Source organism: Phyllostomus discolor, chromosome 11 (assembly GCF_004126475.2).
Source record: "Phyllostomus discolor isolate MPI-MPIP mPhyDis1 chromosome 11, mPhyDis1.pri.v3, whole genome shotgun sequence".
NCBI classification, from domain to species: Eukaryota; Metazoa; Chordata; class Mammalia; order Chiroptera; family Phyllostomidae; genus Phyllostomus; species Phyllostomus discolor.
This window is the reverse complement of record NC_040913.2, coordinates 19,778,321-19,784,778: the sequence shown is the minus strand read 5'-3', so window position 1 is coordinate 19,784,778 and position 6,458 is coordinate 19,778,321.

The window sequence follows — 6,458 nt, the reverse complement described above, 5'->3', positions numbered from 1 at the left end:
GGGGCTGGGAGTGCCCTCTGCAAGGAAGTTCCCTGGGCTTCCCGGCTTCTGCAGGCGAAAGTGGAAGCGTGTGTGAGCCGTGGCACTTTAATCGTTGCTTTGCTTTTCTGGGTTGAGATCAGAAGTTTTCTAACACAGAGCATGTTCACCAGTGGGACAGCCCACCCTGTTCATGGCAGAAAAAAAGGATTTGACCCAATTCTAGATGCCTCTGATAGTTCAGCTTCGTGGGTTTGACGGCTAGACTTTTCTCATTTAACAAAAAAAGCCACTTGAGAGTTCGAGGCTATTCAAGATGCGTGCTATAGTTTAAGTGGTTTAAAATAATCAAAAGGCTTCACGTTCTTCCACAGCTCCCTTCCAATTGTGTTAATTAATGTAATAAATAGCTGTTGCTTTTCTAAAGGATTCTTTTATACGGAATTTCCAGACTTTTTTTTTCCTGTGTACCTACTTCAGAGTTAGAGTGTTAGTAACACTGGGCCTATACTGCATACTATGAGTCAGCTTTTGCAGAACGTCATAATCATTTCATTTTTTTCCTGTGCACATGTCTTGTCTGAGTAGCTACGAGGCACCAGGAAAGCAGAGGCTACATCACTATGGTTCTCTCCCACTGCCTTTATCAGAAGGGGCGTGAAGCTGAGTTGGCTGGAGAATCAGTCAGTACAGAAGGGAGTGGGCTGAGGACAAACCCGCCTCCGCTCTCAGTCCTGGTTTGGTGTCCTCCTCAAGAGGGAGTCAGGGCTTTGAGTGGATTCCAGGGTATGCTGGTGACACCCCTGGTGCCTGTACACAGGCCCTGCCGTATGCTCTGGCTCAGGGAATGAACCCGCTGCTTCTTCAGGAGCTAACGTTGCCCCACGTGATCCGTCACCTTTCTTGTTTCCGCTGTATGTCCTGGCTCCTGGTGGAATGAAATGAAGTCATTTTTTTTCTCCCTGAAATAGCAAATAACTTTAAGCAATTTATGGTTTCCCCCTTTGCTTTAACATGCTGCCTCACTGTACTGGATATTTGCAGATGAGAAGACATGCCAAGCACAGAGGAAGCGCCCCATACACTCCCCTTCCTCCTCCATCCTGCCGTTCTCACTCCCTGCACTCAGCATGGCCATCCTCCTCCTGTTGGCTGCTGGGGGCCGGTGTGCTGCCATCTTGCAGAACTTGCTTTGAACTTGCTGATGCCTTTACCCGAAGTCCTTTGAAATGCTCCTCTCCCTGCTTTATAAAATTAACGCTTCCCATGCCTGGGGTCTGAGCTCAATGTCAGCTGCTCAAGAAGACTAGTATGGCCAACTTCTCTATCACAGCATTCAGAGCATTTTCTGTCATCTGAAATTACTCTGTTCATTGGTTTATGTATTGATTTTCTGCCTCCCCTGAGGAGAATACATGTGGAGAGAAGGAACCTTACCTATCTTTTCTGCCCTGTCCCAGCATACAGAATAGTTTATTTATATATATATACACACACACACGTGTGTGTGTAATATATGTATAATGTATACATATATACACATATATACATATATGTATATATTATGTGTATACACACATACACTATACTAGTATATTTTATACATATGTATACACCAAATATAGTATGGTAGCTACTGTACTGGTTGAATAAATAAGTGAATTACCTCATAAAACATTCATAACAGCCATATAGAATATTATCTGACTCAGGGAAGTTAGGTAATTTCTTTAGTGATACAGAGACAGCAAATAAATTTTCTATGAAAATGAATTTGTCAAATTTTTATGATTTTCCATAACCGTGTCTTTATTCTCATCTTCATCCTTGACATACTATCACAATAATCACCTTTGAGTGTGAACAGCTGATGTGCTTAGTCCTAAAATACTTACTCGTTCATTCATTCATACCTGGACATGCTCTTGAAAAATTTCAGGTGTCTCAGAACCCTGAAGGTAGAAATATACCCTGAAGGTAGACACTCTGCGTGGCCAAATAAGTAAAAGAGGAAAAGCATCCCAAGAGTTGATGAGGTTCAGATTGTAGGGTGAAGCACAACAAGATCAGTATATGCAATGCTCATCAGAACCTCTGGTGCCTGTTCTAAGGGTGATCTGCAACTCTGGGTTTACATTGTGCAGAAGAGAAAGACCAATTACATTCCGCACACTGTTACTAAAGCAAAACTAACCAGTGATTCAAAAGTAGAACAATTCTGAGACCCCAGAGAAGTATCCTTGGCTGTTCTCACAAAGAGGACACTACATGATGTGAGAAATAATTTTTTCCACAGTATTGATGTGGTAAATATATCCAAAAGTTTTGTTTATCCCTTATAACATGACACCATACCAACATCTAAGTAAGAGGTAATTCTATAAGGAACCCAAAAGAAGTTCTATGGGAACCCCAAAATAATATTGTTCAGTTGTCCAGCTTGGCTCTGGGATGGCTTAACCAAAAGGATACAGTTTAAACCAAAACATTTTTGAAGGATCAGGTTTACATCGGCTCACAAATATCGATCTCTCTAATCAAGCTAATCAGTACCAATTAGCATTTGATGCAAGGAGAATGAGATACACACATGTACACACACACACACACACACACACACACACACGTAACTTCTGTGAACTACCTGGAGTGCAGAGACTCGGATGCTGGTCATGTATGCCATCATAAACTTTGGCAGTTAATGGAGCTCAGGACAGTCCAGTAGCCCTGATGTTTATTGTTGGATATGCGGTAGAAAGACTTAAGGAACTGTACGTGAATTTCCAGTGATTAACGTTAATGTATTATTAACTTACACAGTGTGAGTATTTTAGAGTAGGTCCACTGGGGCCACACACTTGGCACTCCGTTTATGAATGACTGTTTATTCTTGCAACAGTTCCCCAAAGTGGAACATTTAATTGTGGGCTTGAACTGACACTTCATCCAATCTCATGTCATTTTGTGATTTAATTTTGTCTAAATTTATCGAATCACCTGGATGGTTCAAAATACTAAATAGCTCCAATAAGATTTTTACACACAAGAAAGTCATTCTCCACAGTGTATTGATCATAGGAAATGGAAAATGCTTGGTGCACCAAGCACATGTACAGTCGCTGGGAAATAAGTCAACGGAACACTAACCAGTTCATTTAGGAGCTAATGACCTCAGTCCCCAGGCTCCAAGAGCCCTTCAGACTGGGCTCACCTCACAATGGGCACGTGTTCTCTCTGAACTGGTAGTAGAGCAGATTTCATCAGATAAGCTGTCAAATGCTTCACAGAACATGCCTGGGAGTATTAAGCTTCCCCTGTTCATACAATTTTATCAGACACCAGCAAAGTAGATTTTCCAGTAAAACAGGAAATTGCCCTAAGGCCATACTTTTGAACATTTATTCAAGATGTACTTTAAATGCTGTTTCTGCCGTCATTTTTTGCTTTCGGCAGAAATGTCTTTGCTTTTGTTGCAGGTGAACAATTCTCTTTAATCACCAAAACCAACTAAAGTGTGGAGAAAAGAAGAGCCGTAAACTTAGAAAAGATGCGGGTATTTAGGTTTTTATGCAAGAAGGAATGAGGGTAGGTGGGTTTTGACGCAAAAGCAACTTGAGCTGATTTGAAACCATGATTGAGATCCCGAATTGCCAACAAAGAAACTTACAAATTTCTTTTTAAAAATCAGGTTGATGACTATATTATAATGTACCTGGAAGCAATAGAGCAGAGTTGTTCAATACATACAGTCTGGAGCCAGATGGCAGTTTCAAATACCAGTTCTAACTCTTTTAACTTTTGGACTTTGAACAAATTACTTAACTACTTTATGCCTCAGTTATCTAAATTGTGAAATGGGAATAATTACCCAACATGTGAGGTGACTGAGCAGATTAAGTACAATACTTAGTAAACACTAAGTTATTATTTGCTATTAGTACTATAGCTCTCTATAAAACCAGTAAGGAGTCATATGAAAATTAGAATGCAAATATATTGATTTTAGATAACAGTTTAAAGTATCAAACTTAATAACTTTTGAAAGGTACATCAGTATGAGATTTTGAGAACTGATATAAAATTTCCAACTTAGTTTAGGAAGTCCAGGGTGTGTGTATCAGAAATACAAAATGAATAGAGAGCAAAGGGAACACTCCCTTTTCAAGGAGTAGAAGGCAGAAAAATTAAAATCGTCATACTTTCAGTAGGAAATAGCCACCTGGTAGAGGGTAAATACATATAAAAATTTGTTACACAAATATTCTTATCATACCAATAAAAGAAAAAATATAGTTATTTCCTGTTTTATTACGTATGAGTCTAAACCAGCACCTCAGAAAATGACTGGCTGACCCCATGTGGCATTCATGTGGTCCTCTACTTCCTTCTGATCTGAGAATAGAAGAGCCATTAACGTCTTTTGCCTTAAGTCATTTTTGAGGGGCATCAGTTTATTTCCTCAGTACAGTTAAAAAAATGAAGTTGCATCCTTGACACTTGTCTTGAAAGGCAAATTTAATGTTAAACTATGGTCCAAATCTGTGTTTTACTGCTAGAGAAGCCAACTGCTCCAAGTCATTTCAACATAACATTAGCAACACTGACTCCAGAACAACTGACTAGCTCTTTGTCTTTATTTATTTAATTATTAATTTAAGTAATTTTTTTTAGAGAGAAGGAAAGGGAGGGAGGGGGGAGAGAAGCATCAATGTATGGTTGCTTCTCACATGCCCCCTACTGGGGACCTGGCTGACAACCCATGCATGTGCCCTGACTGGGAATTGAACAGGCAACCTTTGGTTTGCAGGCTGGTACTCAGTCCACTGAGCCATACCAACCAGGGCCAGAATTTGTCTTTAAGTGACACCACTGGACCTTTATACTTTATATGGAATTGTTTTTATTTTTTAATATATTTTATTGATTATGCTATTACAGTTGTCCCATTTTCCCTCTTTTATTTCCCTCCACCCTGCACCCCCTCACCTGCATTCACCCTCCTTAGTTCATGTCCATGGGTCGTACTTATAAGTTCTTCGACTTCTCCATTCAGTCTCTACTATTCGTAACATCCCTTTGTCTATTTTGTACCTACCATTTATGCTACTTATTCCCTGTACCTTTTCCCTTATTCCCTCTTGCCCCTGCTGATAACCCTCCATGTGATCTCCATTTCTGTGATTCTGTTCCTGTTCTAGTTGTTTGCTTAGTTCATTTTTTTTGTGTGGTTTTTTTTTTTGTTTTTTTTTAGGCTTGGTTGTTGAGAGTTGTGAGTTTGTTGTCATTTTTTCTCTTCATATTTTTTTATCTTCTTTTTCTTAAATAAGTCTCTTTAACATTTCATATAATAAGGGCTTGGTGATAATAAACTCCTTTAACTCCTTTAACTTCCATTCCAAATGAAAGCTTTCCTGGATAGAGTAATCTTGGATGTAGGTCCTTGCTTTTCATGACTTTGAATACTTCTTTCCAGTCCCTTCTTGCCTGCATGGTTTCTTTTGAGAAATCAGCTTATAGACTTATGGGCACTCCTTTGTAGGTAATTGGCTTCTTTTCTCTTGCTGCTTTTAAGATTCTCTCCTTATCTTGGTTGCCTTGGTGTTTCCTTCCTTGGGTCCAACTTCTTTGGGACTTTGAGCCTCCTGGACCTTCTGGAAGTCTACCTCCTTTGCCAGATTGGGGAAATTTTCCTTTATTATTGTTTCAAATACATTTTCAATTCCTTGCTCTTTGTCTTCTCCTTCTGGCACCCCTATGATATGGATGTTGGAACGTTTAAAGTTGTCCTGCAGCTTCCTATGCCTTTCCTTGTTTTTTTGAATTCTTGTTTCTTCCTTCTGGTCTAGATTGTTGATTTGAGTCCCAGTTTCCTTCCCTTCACTGTTGGTTTTCTGTACACTTTCCTTTCTTTCACCTTGTATAGCCTTCTCTTTTTCCTCTTTTTCACAACCATACTCAACCATTTCTGTGAGCACCCTGATTACCAGTGTTTTCAACTGTGCATCTGATAGGTTGGCTATTTCTTCATTGTTTAGTTGTATTTTTTTCTGGAGCTTTGATCTGTGCTTTCATTTGGGCCATATTTTTTTTGTCTTGGCCACTCTGTTACATAGTAAGGGGCAGAGCCTGAAGTGTTCACCAGGGAGGGTCAACCCACGTCCCTGCGTTGTGGCTCTGTATGTGGGGGAGGGGCCCGAGAGGGAACAGTGCTGCTTGCTTATCTTTCAGCGGCCTTTCACTCACTTCCCCCATTTCCCACAAGCAAATTGGGCCCTCCTGGTGCTGATTCCTGGGTGGGTGGGCTTGTGTACATTCTAGGACACTGTGTCTCTCTAATGAACTCTCCTGTGAGGCTGGGAGTTTCTTCGGCCACCTCAACCCCCACAAGTGTTTTCAGTCAGATGTTTGAGACTTTTCTTCCCCACACTGGGACCCTGGGTTGTGTGGTCTGTCTCTCTCCCAGTTGTTCCTCCCAGTTT